The sequence below is a fragment of the Balaenoptera musculus genome, chromosome 12 (assembly GCF_009873245.2).
Source record: "Balaenoptera musculus isolate JJ_BM4_2016_0621 chromosome 12, mBalMus1.pri.v3, whole genome shotgun sequence".
NCBI classification, from domain to species: domain Eukaryota; kingdom Metazoa; phylum Chordata; class Mammalia; order Artiodactyla; family Balaenopteridae; genus Balaenoptera; species Balaenoptera musculus.
Window position 1 is genome coordinate 29,849,273 of NC_045796.1, and position 17,054 is coordinate 29,866,326.

General features: G+C 41.8%; 1 protein-coding gene across 1 annotated transcript in view; it reads right to left on the reverse strand.

Moving 5' to 3' along the window:
• TBPL1 (TATA-box binding protein like 1) overlaps window positions 1-9,462 on the reverse strand; it is a 29,965-nt gene extending 20,503 nt beyond the window's left edge. The window contains exon 1 of the mRNA XM_036871774.1: window positions 9,156-9,462. The gene's annotated coding sequence lies outside the window, so the exon portion shown is untranslated. The remainder of the gene's footprint in view (window positions 1-9,155) is intronic.
• Between the last annotated feature and the right edge of the window lie 7,592 nt (window positions 9,463-17,054).

Here is a 17,054-nt window from a genome sequence, read left to right on the forward strand (position 1 = left end):
ACATTTTTTAAATTGGAAACTAAGGTCTGTGAGAAGGACTAAAGGGCACTGATTTAAACCTAGCACAACAGTAAACTGAGTAATTGATAATAACGTACAATTAAAGAAAGTATTCTAACACAGACGCATAAAAAGAGTGATAAGGAGGTTTTCTGATGGGAACATTGGTTCTTAACTTTTAAGAAAAAGCCAAAACAAAACAAACAAAATAAATGCTATAAAGAGGCACAAGCCCCAAAGATATTGATTAACTAACCTCTGTAGGGCCCTGATTTTAAAAACATTTCCAAGTTGTTTCTAATGGGGCAGTCAGTTGAGAACCACTGGGCTGAAACGCCACAACAGGTCAACAAAATAATGGAATTTCCCTTTCAGCAGGTCCTTAAAATGGGTTATATTCTCATATCAGGACTGTATCATAGAGAACATCAAGACTTCTGCACTCTTTCCCATGCATTGTTTCCTTAACTTGGATTCATGCATTAAACTGTCACAATCTGCCTTCTACCTCTGCATGGGATGAAATGTTACAAATGAACTGCTCATTGCTGAATCCAATGTCACAGTTGACACTCCCTCCTACTGGACCTCTCCAGAGCATAAAGCCCTGGGAACCCCTGATTCCCCCAATTCTTCCTCACCATCCCCTATCCTTGCCTTCTGAGGCACCTTTCCTAGGTTCTCCCCATCTCAAATACTGCTCTGTCTGCCTCTTATGTCATAAATTCTTCAGGGAAGTCCACGACAGTCCCTGAAGAGCTCAACAATTGGTTCCAGAGGTGCAAACCCCCTTGAAATCATATCCACACAAATTTGGATGTATATCTGAGGAGGCCATTATTTTCTTCATATTCTCAAATGAGTTTAAGATCCTTGAAGGTTATAAACAACTGCCTTAAATCCCTTTCTAATTTAAGCTTTCCAGGCTTCAACTGCTACCCATAAATTTATGGCTCTTACTTCAATCCTGACCTAGCAGAGATCTGAATCCATATTCCTGTCTGTTAGGCATATTCATTAAGGTAAACCAACACATCCAAAACTAATAATTAATCCCCTCAGAAATACTTGCTGTCTCCAGATTCTTAATTTTAGTTAATGGAGCCACCACCCAACACTCCCAAACCTGAATCAGAAATTTCAGAATCATCCTTCATTTCTCCTTTTTCTCCTACACCCAGTTAACTTCTCATCTAAGCTTCTTTTCTGCATCCCAAGCATCAGTGTTTTATATTAGGCTTTCACGTGCCATTAAGGCTACAGCCTTCTAGTGGAATTCTCTGCTTGCAGTCTCCACAATTTAGTCCATCTACCAAATAAGCTACCAGAATTGTCTTCCTAATTGTGCCACACCCCTGTTTAAATAAATATCTCTTGGCTCTCTTACATAGACAGCTTGGAATGCAGTGAGTTTCATGTATCCAAATTACCTTTTATAACCTAATCTTCCACTTCCAACACACCTTAACTGTTTCAAAACTTTTTACCACTCCTCTTGTAACAGCACACCCTTTCCTGGTTTTATATCTGCCTAGGATACCCCTTCCCCACTCCTTCAACTAACAAACTCTTACTCACAATTGTATTCATTATCATGCAACTGATGTGAACCAAGCACTACGGCTAGACCCTGGGAATACAGCTCAGAACAAAACAGTCAGGTAAGAAACCCTCATGGCAGTTGTATTCCAGTGGAAGAAACAGACAATGAAAAGACAAGCCACGAAAATAATTAGAGAATGTGATCTACGTTACAAAGAGAAACTCTAGAGTGATCCAGGAAGGTCCCTTAACTTCCTCAGAGATGAGAAATTATTCTTAAAATGAGATCTTGAAGGATAAGGAGGAGCCAGCCATATGAAACAATGACAGAAGAGATCCCAAGCCGAGGGCACAGCAAATGTAAAGGTACTGACTGTTTTATAACTGTCTACTCTACTAGACTGTAGGCACCATGCTCCTTAAAGAGAACGGTTTAATATAAATGTGTCTTTAGAATGTGGCTTAGTGGCTGGCACTTGGTCATCAACTCAATAGACCGGTTTTAGTTCAGACCCCCAAGTCCTAAAGGGCAACTGTGTTCCTGGAGTTTTCACAAATACAGAAATATAATACAGTTCTGATGTAAGGAAAGAATAATTATGGTTAAAACACACATACAGACGCTTAGCACTTTTGCTATATATTCTCTTTCCCCTTTCCTAAGCTACACTCTCCATTTCAGCCCCAAGGGTCCTAACTCATCCATATCCTAAGTTTATTTCATGAAAGCTGGTTATAGACTAGCTACCCTGTCAGTTACCTTCAGCATAACAACCATCCTTTAAACAGGGTGTGATAATAAAGCCATTATTCCTCTCTTTACAAAGTGAGAGAATACAATACAAATTAAGTTAAGAATATAGTTTCCGACATCTGAAACTCTTCTAATTTAACAGGCCCTAAACAAAAAGCCTACAAAGAGTAACTTAAAAGGTACACATTCTTAATGTACAGACAAATTAAACTATCACCCAAGTAGGTTTACACTATGCATTGAAGCAGAATTTTCAAGATTACTGGCCAGCCAAAGGTTTTTTCTAAAGATTTACATTAGCAATATGCTGCTGAGATAATGAAAAAAATATTATTCATAGAGCTTTTTATCAGTTGTGAACTGATGAGCCACATCACACCCCTTACCTCAGGTCCTCCCCCACCAACAACAAAAAAGAGGAGAGAACTGAGTTAAGAAATCTGGTGGACCTTTGAGATGAGCACACCAGGCTGGTGTTGAGGAAGATCTAATGAACTGGCGACTGTGCCTTCAACACGGCTGTGGCTCCTACCACCACCCTAACCTGCCACGTCCTGGGATGCGGTCAACCCATGAGCAGTTAACGGCTGCTCATTACAACCTCACTAGGTTGCACATGCATACAAGAAACTGGAGATACCCAAGAGGTTCACTGCAGTCATAAGCAGGTGAAAGATAAAAGGTTTTGTGGCTCAACAAAAGTATCTGGCAAATTAAAAAGAATGGAGAGGTTCTTGTTCCACATAAGCTGCAGGTTCATCGTGAATCTGAACAGAGGTTCAAACAATGATAGGGTCTATAAGTGTTGGCCATACTCATAAACCAAATGCCCATCTTCAGATTCGCACTTTTGGGTTACACACTGGTTTTATTATCTTCATATCTGAAAGATGGCAACACCTGTCCCTGAAAAAGGGTGGTGTTAAGGACACCAGGGAAACATTAACATGTGTTAGACAGAATAAAACACCCAGGTTTTACTCTGGGCAACAGTATTGACACTTTGGAGATCTGCTGTCCTAAAAATCTCCCAATACAGTCCTCAGAATATCTAAAATTAAAGGATATATACATGTGCGAGTATATATATGAAACAGCCATGATCATTTCCTTGCTTATCTCAGTATTTTTTTACACCCAGAATCCATGATGGCTATAGGAATTATGTTAACAATATTATATCAATACCTCATCTATTCTGGCCAATGTAATTATTAGTACTCAATGAAATCAACAGTATCAACTAAATGTCACTCTCTTCAATCAGGAAAACAGAAGTCATGCCTCTAAATACAAGCATATTTGCCAATCTTCTTGGTGGGGTGGTTATAAAAACCAACTAAAACAAAAACTGCACAATATAGAAGAAAGAATTATAAAACTTTACCCCTGTATATTTAAAGCAAAACATACTTTTAATAATGTTTCATATAAACTTCTATGTTTTATAAAAAATATTATTTCAACTAAAAACCAAGACTTACATATTAGCCAAAATAGGAAAGAACAGTTTGTGATACATTGTACTTAAGAGAAATATTTATTTTCTAGTCAACAGTTTCAAAGGTCCATACAACTAAACTAAAACATTTGGATTTAACATTAAAAAGTTAGCCATTTCAATAGCAGCCTAATAAACAAAGCTATAATGATCAGGTTATCCCCTACTAGGCAGCCTCAGTATTTGGTGTCAGCCTTACCATAAACAAATAATCTTGCAATCGTATGCAGTCATTCCTGAGCCACTTGAATTATTGGAGCACAGCAGTAGTTTCAGCTACCTCTAAAATTACAAGAAAGCTACTATGTAGAGCACATTTATAGTGACACAGAAAACCCAAGTGATAATGACACCAATAAGTTTCAAGTTTACCACCACCTAAGGCTATACAAGTAAAAAACAGTGTCTTCTAAAAAAGGACTAATTCTGCTAAATGAAACCACTGGGGTCTATTCCTTTTATTCAGAAGTACCACACAACTAAACAAGCAGTCAAGTCCACAGGGAAATAGCATTTCAATAGCTGCAACATGGTGCCAGACCGGGCTTTGTTGGCCTTCCTTTTGCAAGAAACAGAGATGTCTCTTTTTACTGAATCCATCTGCCATAAGTGATAACCAGATGTCTGTGTGATGATTCAAAATTAAAACAAAAGTGCTTCCCCCTCCCAAGACCTAACAGCAGAGATGAGTCCAATAGCCAGCATCACAAAGAATTTCACTGTTTTAATAGCCTCCAAAGGAAAGAAACAAAGCGTCTGAGTGGTCTAATGGTTCACCTTTAATGTACTACACCTCACACCACTGAGTCAAGCACCAGCTAGTATTTTTTCAGCTAACTCTGCAGAACAGTGTGCTAAGTGCTTTACATTTACTTCTCACAGCAACCCTATGAGGTAGTACTTATATGAACCCCATTTTGAAGATGAGGAAACTGGGGAACGAAGGCAGTGAAAAAACTTGCTCAAGGCCACACCACTAACAAGCAGCATCGCCACCGCGCTGAACACAGGCAGCCTGTCTCCAGAGTCCATACTCTTAAGCGCTATACTAACCCTAATCCCAAGAAAGCGTAACTGATTTTGATCAAAACTGGTTTTACAAATAAAATACTTGTAATTTATCAGAAGGAAAAAGGTTAATGCCTGATTCTCTGGAACCATTTAGTAATAAAAACAAATTCTGACTTCTTTTAAAATGTTGTGAGTTCTCACCTAGTGAGTTAAAAAACAAAAACGTATCATGGATCAAGGTCTATGGACAGAAGTCTATGATGGTAAACACAATTATAGTAGTACCAAGAGTCATCCACACATGTCCTGAGAAAACTGTCCTTCAGATACAATCTGATTTTCAGTATTCTTTCTTGATGGATGAATACTGCATGGTCAAAACCGCCAGCCAAAGTTTTGTGCTGCATTTTTTTGGTGAAATTTTAAACAGCTTCATTATGGACTCCCACATGAAGGCTGATTTGAACTGTCCCAGAATTCACCTTGTGTTTTTTTAGCATTTAATGGGATCCCCAGCAGCACACCTCCCATTACAAAACAAGCCACTTAAACCAAATTGTGAATTCTGTCACCCTTTAGTCACAAGATAAGACCAGATACGTACAATTTCTGATATGACCTGATTCCTTTCCACTAATGACATACTTCTGGAATCTTGCTTTTTCACAACTGTACAAACACATACACTCCATTTTTCTTCTAAATAAACTGTGTCACAATACAAAAATCAAATTTGTCTACGTGGCCTGGAAAGACCTCAGATAAATATATTCTTTCCCCCTTCTGAAATTACCCAAAGTGGCAGTCATGTAACAAGAGCAAATACTGTATCAACTCAAGGCAGTAAACCATTATTTTTATTATCTGAATTGGTTAAAAAAAAAAAAAAGCCCTCATCATGTTTGAGAAATTTTGCTGTTTAGAATTTGCAGCCAGTATAAAAAGTTAATTTTAGGCATCAGGAATTAGATTCCTAATTAGATTAGATGCCTAAAGGTTCCCCTCATCCACTAGATAAGTCCCTGAAGTGAAAGAAATAAAATATATATACATCCTTTTATTAATATGTTAATCTTCAAAATACACACATATGCAACGTGAACATACAACATGATGGCGACTTAACAGTCCTGACCCCCAAGAAACTTCTAATTTAGCAGGCATGATGAAATCCATACACCAGTAACTACAGCACCAGGCAGTATGTAATAAAGGATTTAAAATTCCAATTTATGTTTGTCATGTTTTAGTATCTATGCATGTCATTTCTCTGCTATCTGCAAGTGCACAAAAAGCACCTGAAGAGAAACACTTTCATCCAGCTTTGTACACCTGCCGTGGCATCAGACATATTAAAGGTACAACAAACATGAGTGTAAATTTCAGGAAATCTTTATTTATTAATTCAAATGTCACAATACAGCTAAATTTTCAAAGCACTACAGGTTTTGAGCCATTGTGGAAACATTCTACTATCAATTCTACAATCAATGTACACTTTATTTTTCATAGCAATAATAATTCATCACATGGTCTATGATGCAACAGAAAGAAATCAATCACCAGGTAATTAAGGGCCTCCTCATCTAAAAACAGCACTAATACCCACTCAACTAGATTATACAATATTTGCTGATTTTTAAATACTGTGCCACACCCGTGCTAAGAAAGAACACTCTCCAAAAATATTCAGCTGTAGATTTTGCATGTATTCATTCTACTTTACAGCAAACTCTGCACATTCTATATATGTATACATCCACAAAAATTTCGACATGACAATTTTCCACATGAAACAAAATTGTGGGACTCACTTAAATTGTTCCCTCTAATTTGGCAAAGTGTAATTTCAGTCAAGTATTCAGATGCAAAATGATCAGAAAAGATGGATGTTAAGAAAAGGTTTTTAGAGTACAAATTATGAAAATCTAAGGTTCAATTAAAAACACACAGCAGGCTCTACAATACTCTTTTATTTTTAAAAAAGTGACTACATCTCCAATTACAGTGTTACCACTTGGACTTCTGAAACACCTTTTATTCCTAAACGTTCAAATATTTTTACGTGCCTTATTTCAATACAGTCTTGATTCTTGGTTTAAGGCTCTTACCTGTTGTATTCAGAATAAATACAGAGCATCTGACATGATCACTCCATTTTCCATATAAGGGGAGGGATACAGAAGGAAAATGCGACAAAGTAACATTAATGAAAAGGATATACAGGCCAAGGACATATGTTGAAAATTCCGTAAGAAACAGAAATAATACAAATAGCATAAAAAATCACTTTTGATTGGGATGTGATTAAGTAAGAAGAGGAACTAAGACAACACAAAACGTTGGGAGTGTTGGAGCAGAGAGCAGGGAAAGCAGGGATTGTTAAAAAAGGTGGAAGTCGGGGCTTAAATCCCTTCCCCCCTCAAACACAGAAGGGGTAAGGGATAGAGGCAACAGCAAATAAAATCTAAATGAAGTGAGTGGGATGGCAGCCCTGAGACTGAGGGAACTCACTAAGTCTCATACACACTGAGAAAATCCTGGGACTCAACATCCAATAGCCTCAAGTGTGGTCACCCCCCAGAACAACGTTCACAGAAGTACAGCTACATGAAGAGATTAAGAAAAAGTCCTTGATTCACTAACCTAAAGATGACAATATTAGGTTTTTCTTCTTAAGAGGTTTAAAATGCAATTTTAAGTTTCCCAATGTTTATACTTCCCATCTTTGTCAAAGGAAACTGCCCACCTCTTTGCACATATATGAAATTCCTTAACAAGAGACGCTGCACCTCAATTCCATGAAAATGCCTAAGTCAAAAACTCTGTTCTGGCATCAACCAATCAAGAGCACAGAGCAGCAGATCATTACAGTTTCTGAGACTGATTCCGAGGGCAGAGTATGAAAAAAGCGGGCTGGGGGACAAGGATGAAACCTATTTGCTTAAGACAAGCCAGACTTAGCGAAAAAGGTAAGGAACAAATAGAAACTGTGGTTGACATCATTGCTTCTGTTATTTATCAATTTTGTTTTCATCTTTAATCTTCAACTTTATATAAAGAGCTTTGTTCCCACTGGACACAAAAATAGTATTACTGTAGTATGCATACATGGCCGTTTCAGCACGCCACAGGAAAACCTCATTTACTGACCTAGAATGGTTTTGGAAAGCATAAAACCATTAAATAGTTAGAGACGTAAGGCTTAAAGAGATAGCATAAACTGGCATTTAACATATCAACTGCGAATAATTCTTTAAACCACACAGTGATAAAAATCCTTTCTCGATTTGAATGAACTGCCATTTTCTCAAACTTTCCAAGAGACTGCAGATTGTGCTAGAATAGCTGAACCTTCTCATATTTCTCTTTCCCAATTTCCCCAAGGAATCTGTTATTATTTCTTCACACAATAATCACACCAAGCTTGTTTCGGTTTCTTTCCTTGAGCCAGTTTTAAGGCACTGTTCTTAACCCTAAACACACAAGCCTAACGTTGGTTAACTGCCAGTGTCGCTCTGGAACTGCAGGTGACAGATGCAGTCAGAGAGCTCACAGATGTGGATTGGCTGCAGTCTGAATCCTATCGCAATGAGCACACTGACACAGCCCGCAGATGCACATCTCGGCAGAAGGAGAGAGTTTAAAAACCGTCATTCCCAATTAAATGTACTTTTAGAGCTTCTACTGGATATCACTAAGCGCTTATCCCGACTCTCAACCCTGCTTAGCCCTACCTACTATCCATTTTATCTTCCTCAGTTCCAGATCCTTCTTCATCAAGTCTAATTTCGGTTAATTCTACTACTAATAATAACATAAAGCGAGGCTGTTGGCATTGCCAGAACCAGGAACCGACGAAGGTGCTATTTGGGAGCCGGCCCGCCGCGGCAAAGGCCGTTGGAAGTTTTCTGGGAAGCAACGGACCCGCTAGCATCTTTGCACGATTTCTCTTCCCCTGGGGGAGGGCTCCACAGAGACGGATGGGGAATCTCCCTTCTCCTGTCTTTCCCAGTGGTGGCTAACAGGAAAAATAAAATACCTCTTTTCTTATCCTACACCTCGCTGGATAACGCTCCCAGGCAGTGACGCCCCGCCCCCAACCCGTTATCCCTGATGAGACCCCCAAATATCACCCTGTCCTCCTAAGAACTGGACCCTCCCTCGTACCCCGGACCAATTTCCTACATCTGAGCGCCTCTCCCTCAGGCATCCGCCCGCACACACCCGAACCGCAGCACGGCCCCGGCTCCGCACACGCAGCCCCGCGCCAAGTCGCCCCGCACCCGGCACTCAGGCAGCCCGGTCGCCCGCGCTCCCCCCGCCCAGGGTCGCCGACGGGGTTACCGTGGGAAGAGCGGGCGGCGGCAGAGGACGCGGCGGCAGCGCTGCTGCCGGTTGCGGCGGACGCGAAGGATAAGCTGGAGGACAAGGATAATGATGAGGCGGGCGCGCTCCCCAGTCTCCATGGAACTCCCGCCCCGGCCCGTTGCTAGGAGCCCCCGAGGCTCGGGCTCCGTCTTTCGTGCTTTGTTGTTCCGGGTACAGGGCGGCCGCTGCTTCCCCGCGACAATAAATAGACAAGACGCGGGGGAGCACAGAGACAGCGCGCGGAGGCTAGAGCGCCGCCGGACAGGGCGCTCCTGGGTTCCTCGCTAGCCAATCACTTCCGGCTCTCACTGCTCCCGTCACTTTCCCCCGCCCCTTCCTCCGTTTTCCTTTCCTCCTTCCTGGTGCCCCGGTCCGGCCCGGCCTGCTGGAGAGCTTGGCGAGGTGGGGCTGGTGGGTGTGGAGTAGGCTAGACTTTTGCTTCAGAACCGCTTGAAAAGATTTCGAGAAAACTATGTATCCCTTGTACATCTTTAGCTGGTAGCTAAACATGAGCACGTAATTTCTGGCGTACAGTATAATATAAACGAATTTTGGGGTTTTTTGTTTGCTTTTTGCCAAAACCTTGGAACTTTCGTTAGCTCATTCAATTTATAGAAAAGGTCCAAAATTCAACATAATTAGCGAAGCTAGCCCTTGAGAACTAATTTTTTTTTTTTTCTAATTCTAACGAAGACATTTTCTGTGAAAAAGTCCTACTTCGCTTTTTCGGGTTAATTAACGACTTCGCGATCAAACTCTCATGAATGAATTCTAATCCTAGCCCTAAAATAGAGCGATAGAATATGAAAGATGAAAGAATGGATACACGGGTAAATTGATAGATTAGATAGATAGATAGATAGATAGATAGATAGATAGATATAGATAGATAGATAACGCAGGAGTTTAGGTCAAGCTTCTGTCGCCTGTCCCTTCGATATTCCTTACTCAGCTTGGGTTTGCAATCAGGATTCTGCCTTGGGAGCCGGGAGGCTCTTCCGAGGCTTCTAAGCCGCGTAGCCGGATCCAAGAAGGACGGGAGGTGGGAGAGGGCGGCTGCAGGCTGGGACTGGGGCGCTGGGCAGGAGCAGCGGCGGCTCGGCTCACGTGGAAGCTGGGCGCTTGGGACTGAGACCCTTCCTCGGCTGTGCTCCCAAGTAGCCGTGAACTGACCCGGGAGACTCCCAGGGGTGCACATTCGCCAGTTTCAACGGCTGCGCTGGGGTCCTCGGGGACCCTCGCGGGGTGACTTGAAAGGCGCTGCCTGCGGGAGCGAGACCCGAGTAACGGCCCTGGGAGCTCCAGGCAGCGCGGGACCCCGCGGCGCCCCCAGAGCCCCACTCCCAGCTCGGCGCAGGCCTCTGCTCCAGGGCTGGGCTGCAGTCAGAAGCCTCTGGCCCTGGATGAGGCCAGTGGTCAGCTCTAATTTAATAAAAGGCCATGAGGCGGGCTCATGAGTACCTGGCCTCTGATTGGTGTGAATCCTGCATGAAAAATGATAACACCACAGTCCTTCTGAAAAGACTTGGGCTGACTTCTGGGGGATTTGGGAGTAGACAACCATTTGAGTGTTTCACTACTTACGGGGTCTTCAAGGATGCCTCTAGATCTTTTGCTTCCCACTCTGACTGTTCAGTAAAATATCTGACATTTAAAAGCACTGTAGAATTATGGAACTTCCATTTTGTTTCATTTTCTTTACTAATTTATTTTTGAATAATATTCAATAATTATAGCTTGTATTATAATTATTTAATGAAGAAAATGAACAAGAATATGTGTGATGAAGAAAATGAACAAGAGGCTGGGTTAGAGAGTAATGTCTGCGGGGTAGTGGGGAGATGACTTTCAGGAGGTAACATTTTAACTATTATCTGAAAGGGATGGGAGTGGAAGGGATGCACATAGTGTTCCAGGCGGAGGGAACAGTATGGGCTAGAATTTGCTGTGCTGGAGTATTAGAGTGGATGGGGCATCATGATCAGAGCAAGGGGTAGAGGACATGAGATGAAGTTGGAGAGAAACTAAGGCCTTGAACCTTTAGTGCCTTGCAGACCATGCAGAAGGGAGTTTAGATTTTCTTTCAAGTGCTAGTGGAAGTGAAGGGGTTTAAGCTGTAGAGTGGCAAGGGCTGATTTACCAAGGAAGTGGCAGGGGAAAGACTCTATCCCAATGATTACTGCCACTGCTGAAAAGTCAGCTTTACAGCAATGGTGACTAAGGTCTTTATGAGGCACCCTCCTTGCAGGAGACCAGCAATATACCTGGTATCAAGCATGTCAATTGTTTTGGACCCCCTTTTGTCACAGATCAGTCAACAGTCTGTCTCATTACAGTATTTCCTTATTCTGGAATTGGGTTTGATTTTACTGCAGGCACCATTCTCCATAGACTCATTGAACGCTTTAGCTCAAACACCATTCCTCTGACCAAGGAATTCATTTCAAGATGAAAGAAGTAAGACAATGAGATAAAGCCCATGGGCTTCACTGGTCTTATAATGTGCTCCATTATTCAAGATCCAGGTAAGATTATAATATTATTCATTATTCAGGTGCCAGGTAAGGTTAGAATATACAGCATATGTTCTGAACCAAGCCTCTCGATTAATACAGAAATTGATATCTAGGCTGGGAAGACAGTAAACCTTATCAGATATGTGCTACTTAAAATGTGATTTATAGACAAAAGCCAGTTTGTAAACTACTGATCAACAATAAAATAGGTATAGAAATCAAGAGGAGCATTTTGAAACTTTCAATAATCTGACGTTACTGTGACATCTAAGCGTGCAGTTTTGTATTTATGAAAACACTTGTCTGTGTTGGGTTGGTAAATAAAAACAAACAAACCAAAACACTGATCCTTCACCACAGTTATGCCCACTAAGGCTCCAGCTTTATGAACTTGGTTAAGAAAAAATCAGGTTATTGGAATATGTTGGCTACTACTTGTCTCCCTTAGTGCTTTGAGAGAGACAAACTGTGGTTCAGCACAGCCTTTCTGAGGAGACAGGCCATCGTGGGGTTGTACTTAAACAGCATTGTTAAGAGGAGTCCTTTCTGCCAGTGATTTAGTTATCCTATACTGGTAGGGATCAGATAATATCTACTCTGCCAATTGAAACAACGAAATTTTCTGCCCCACATAAAGTTAACATGCTAACTAGGAATGCAGAGTCCCAGCAGAACAGTGGAGTTGGGGATCCTCATTTCTCAGGATTCTACTCGAATATCTCCTGCTGTACACTCTGTACACCAATTGAAAAAGTAATTCCTCCCATTATGCCAGTTGAGTAGTGTGCAACTTATAGGACAGAGTGTGATACTGTAACCTGGCTTTATGACCCCAGCTGTTCCCTCCCTCTGTGCTCAGATAACGTAGTGTCTATGGCAAAGACAGTGAACTAAGATCTAGGGAGAATGATAGAGAGGCCAGGCCAGTTTCCAAGGGATAGAAGCAGGAAGGGCAGAGTCCATATTCAAAGCTTATGTCTCAGTGAGATTTCTGTTAACAAGCTAATGGGTTTCCCCCAAATGACACTGTTTGAAGGTATAGCCAGAAAATCCTCAGCCTGGCAGAAGGCATCTCCTGGTATGCTGTCTCAAAGACAATGTCCCAGTCTCTGTCTCTGTAGAAAGATGAATTCACTTGCTGGGGCAGTCCCAGGAGATTCCTTCTCACTATTCCTCTAAGGCAGGGTCTTTCAGGATAATAGATAAAGGAAATCGTGGCGCTTTGATTGGCTCACCAGATATCTCAGTTCTCTGCTGGAGAAGAGCGGTGCTTCTCACCCTTGTTACTCTTGTCCAACAGGATACGGTGTAATCTCACAGCCATCACATACTGCGTCTCCTTTTCACCCTTTCTCATTAGTTCTTGTTATCCCATCCCCTACCTCCTTTATTGTATATTTGTACATTGGGGAAAATTTTATTATTCATCCTTTAGCTACATCTGGACCTGATCAAGATTGACTACACCCAAAGACCCTGAATTTGGGCTGGGTCTGACTTTGAGTTTTCTCCTCCCACTGGGTAGGGAGTGAGTGCATTGTCAATTGTATATGGATCATTGCTTTATGTTAAGAGAAACTATAGCTATGGAGAAATCAGTGTGTGTATGTGTGTGTGTGTTTATGTGTGTGTATGTGTGTGTGTGTGTATGTATACACCGAGCAGCCAAGGGTGACGTGAAGGGAACATTTATTGTTTTGTCAACCCAGAACTCCCCTCTTCTTTTGGGAAGAGTACTCTTCCCTCCTATTTGGGGCAACTACTTCTAGTCTTTATCTACCTCCAATCTAATATGGGTCCAAATGGGACGTGCAGTAGCCACAGTGATCGACAGAGCAGTGGGTTTCTGAGCTGAGCTAAGGCAACTCTATAGTATCTGTACTGTAATTGAGTTATGGCTCTTCGTTCCAAATTCAGTCTTTGTGCCTGTTCTGTGAAGGTAGATCTTGACCCATTAAATATTCTTCTTTTGTTAGCTATCACGGTGTTACACTTTGTCAGTAGAAAAAGTGCTGGAGCAACACTGAAGGAGGGGAAGGTTTTGCTTCCTGGTTCCAGTGTGCTTCCCTGCCAGGCCCGGACGCATGGAAGGTTTTTCTAGAATCCATCTCCTGCAGCACAGGTGGCTTCCCCAGCCCCACTCAAGGGTCTGAAGGACAGTCAGTGGTGAAGGAAGATCTTCTAAGTGGGCATAATTCAAATGGTATATTTGTTTATTCACCACGTCTGGAGTGAGGGATGACCAGAGTGGGCAGTTGCTAATGGTTTTTCTAGATGGAATGGGATTGGAAGATGGGAGATGAGGAAGTATGGGGAAGAGGTATATGAGTGGATTTCTCTGAATGGGCACAGACTGTGAAGATATTTGTGTCCTATCTGAATGCACATTAAAGGTACGCACCGCAGAGGAGACTTAATCATCAGGTGGATAAAATGGCATGCTCTGTGGATGTCAGCCAGCCTCTTTGCCTAGCCGCCTAGCCAGTGCTTGCTCAAGGGGCTCATGAACAAAGTGGCCATAGTTGTAGGAATGCAGGCTGTGCATGTGCTGGGCAACCTGGATTTTCCAATACTAAGGCTCACCTAGCTGACGCTACTGCCAAGCGCCTAATTTGTCAAAAGCAGAAAACAACACTGAGTCCCTGATACGGCCCCAGTCCCCAGGGTGATGAACCAGCCATCTGGCAGGTTGATTACATTGGACCTCTTCCATCACTGAGGGAGCAAAGATTCATCCCCACTGGAATAATTACATGTTCTAGAAATGGATTGGCCTTGACTGCTCATAATGTTTCTGCCAACACCACTGTCTGCGAACTCACAAAATGGTTTATCTACCACCGGTACATTACACACAACACTGCATCTGATCAGGGTGCTCGTTTTACAGCAAAGGAAGTGTAGCAATGGGTCCATGTCTATGGAATTAACTGATCTTACTACATACACCATCACTTGGAAGCAGCTGGCTTAACTGAAAAGCGAAATGACTTACTGACGACACTGTTATGATCCAGTTGGGAGGCAACACTCTGGAGAAATGGGATTCTGTTTTACCGGGTATGTTTTGAATCAGAGACCATTATATGGTACTCTCCCTCCTACAGTCAGAATACATTTGAATCAAGGTATGGCAGTGGGAGTGTCTCTTTTCACTCTGCGGATTTTTCTTCCCTTACCTAAAAACTTTGACTGCTGCTGGTGTGGAGATCTTAGTCCCCAAGGGAAGAATGTTTCCTTCAGGAGATGCAATGGTTCCACTAAATTGGAAGATGAGGCTATCAGCTGGTCATTTGGGGTTCCTTATACCACTGAAACAAAAAGCAAAAACGGGATAATCTACTGGCTGGAGTGATTGATCCTGATTACCAAGGGGAAATTGGCTTGCTTATTCTACACAATGGAGGCAAGGAGGACAGCCTGGAACCCAAAAGATTTTCTGGGCATCGTCTTAGTACTTGCATGTCTAGTATTAAGAATAATGAAAAATTAAAGCAACCAAAAATAAAAAGTAGGGTTCTTGAGGACTCAGAGCCTTTGAAAATAAAGATCTGGGTCATTTCACCAAGTAAAGAATCCCAACCAGTTGAGGTTCTGACTGAGGGCAGGGGAAATACAGAATGGTTAGAGGAAAATGGAAGCCATAGATATGAATTATGATTTTGTGAACAATTACAGAAACAGGGACTGCAGTATCTTTGTATATTACCTATTGACTTGTTATATCCATGTGTTTATTTGTATTTACTAATCATTTTCTTCCTTTCTCTCCTTCCCATTTTTATTTTATATTGAAGTTGTCAAAGTTGTATTCGTTTCCTAGGGCTGCTATAACAAAGTACCACAAACTTGCTGGCTTAAAACAACAGAAATTTATTCTCTCACAATTCTGGAAGACAGAATTTTGAGATCAAGGTATCGGCAGGGTTGGTTTCTTTGGGAAGCTCTGAGGAAGAATATGTTCCATGTCTTTCTCCTAGTTTCTGGCGACTGGCTGCCTGGTAATCCTTGGCATTCCTTGGTTTATAACGTATCACTCCAGTCTCCGCCTCCATCTTCATATCGTCTTCTCCTCTGTGTCTCAGATCCCCCTCTTCTTTCTCATATAAGGAACAGTAGCATTGGATTTAGGGCCCCGTCTAAATCAGGATAATCTCATCTCAAGATCCTTAATTTAATTATATCTCCAAAGAACCTATTTCTAAATAAGGTCATGTTCACAGGTACTGAGGGTTAGGACTTGGTCATATATTTTGAGGCCACAGTGCAACTTACTATAGAAGTTAGCTTTACAATCAGTCTTTAGGTAACAGAATATTCAGTGGAACTGTGACTGAATTTGAGGATTAATCAATACAGGCAACAGTGGATACAATGACTCCTAGGAGTCTGTCTCCTCATTTTGGGGAAAAGGTGAGATGTTCACTTGTAAGGATAGCAGTATCTTACTATAATACATAGAAACACAGCATTGATTTAAATAGACAGGTGCATATGGAAACTAAGTAGTCACAAGTTCCTGTAGTGCACGGGGCTCCTACAAAGTGAGTAGCTTGAGTGTCTGCTTCCTGCAACACGTGCAGCTCCCGCAGTTCCTAGCTGCTGCAGCTACTGCAGTTCCTAGCTCCTGCAGCTACCTCCAAATCTCCTCCTCATCACTTGGTATTGTAGGATATTGCCTCCAGTCAGTCATCACCTTGTGAACTACATTCCCCAGCACCCAGGGCCAGCTTCCAGTGAATTTTGTCTGTCAAGCATCATAGCAAATGCTGTGTCACTTGGTGAGCCATGGCCATGGCCTCTCCAACAAGGTCTGGAGCTCAGCCATGGAGGGCTTTTTTCTTGAGTGTTCCATCTCAGACCTAGAGGTGGCACCTGTTCCTTATTTGCACTATTCCTGTATTCCTTAGAGTTTTCTTTATTTCACACTAGCCAATTCCTCAATACTCCAATCCCCTGTTATAATAAGAATTATGTTGTACTGTCTCTGCTCAAATTACTGTGTGATTTATCTCTCCTGATTGGATTCACTACTCCACTTTCCTGGCTCCTGTGATTGGTTGGGAAGAGGGTGTATGACCAAGTCAAGTCAAAGAGTTTTGTTTATTGAGATGCAGCTAGGAAAAAGAACAATTTCCTTTTTTGGTAGTGAAACTGGGAAGGTGTGAAATGAGGGCAACAGGCTGACGTATCCTCTTCTGTAAGGCAGAGAATAATAATCACTAGGAGATAACAAAGCCGACATGGAGACAGAAGATGGAGAGAAAAGAGAAGCAAATGATTGGCTGGAAAGTTCAGTGGTATAGAGAAGTCAATTCTCCTCAATTGTATCTTTAAATTTAATGTTATCCCAATCAAT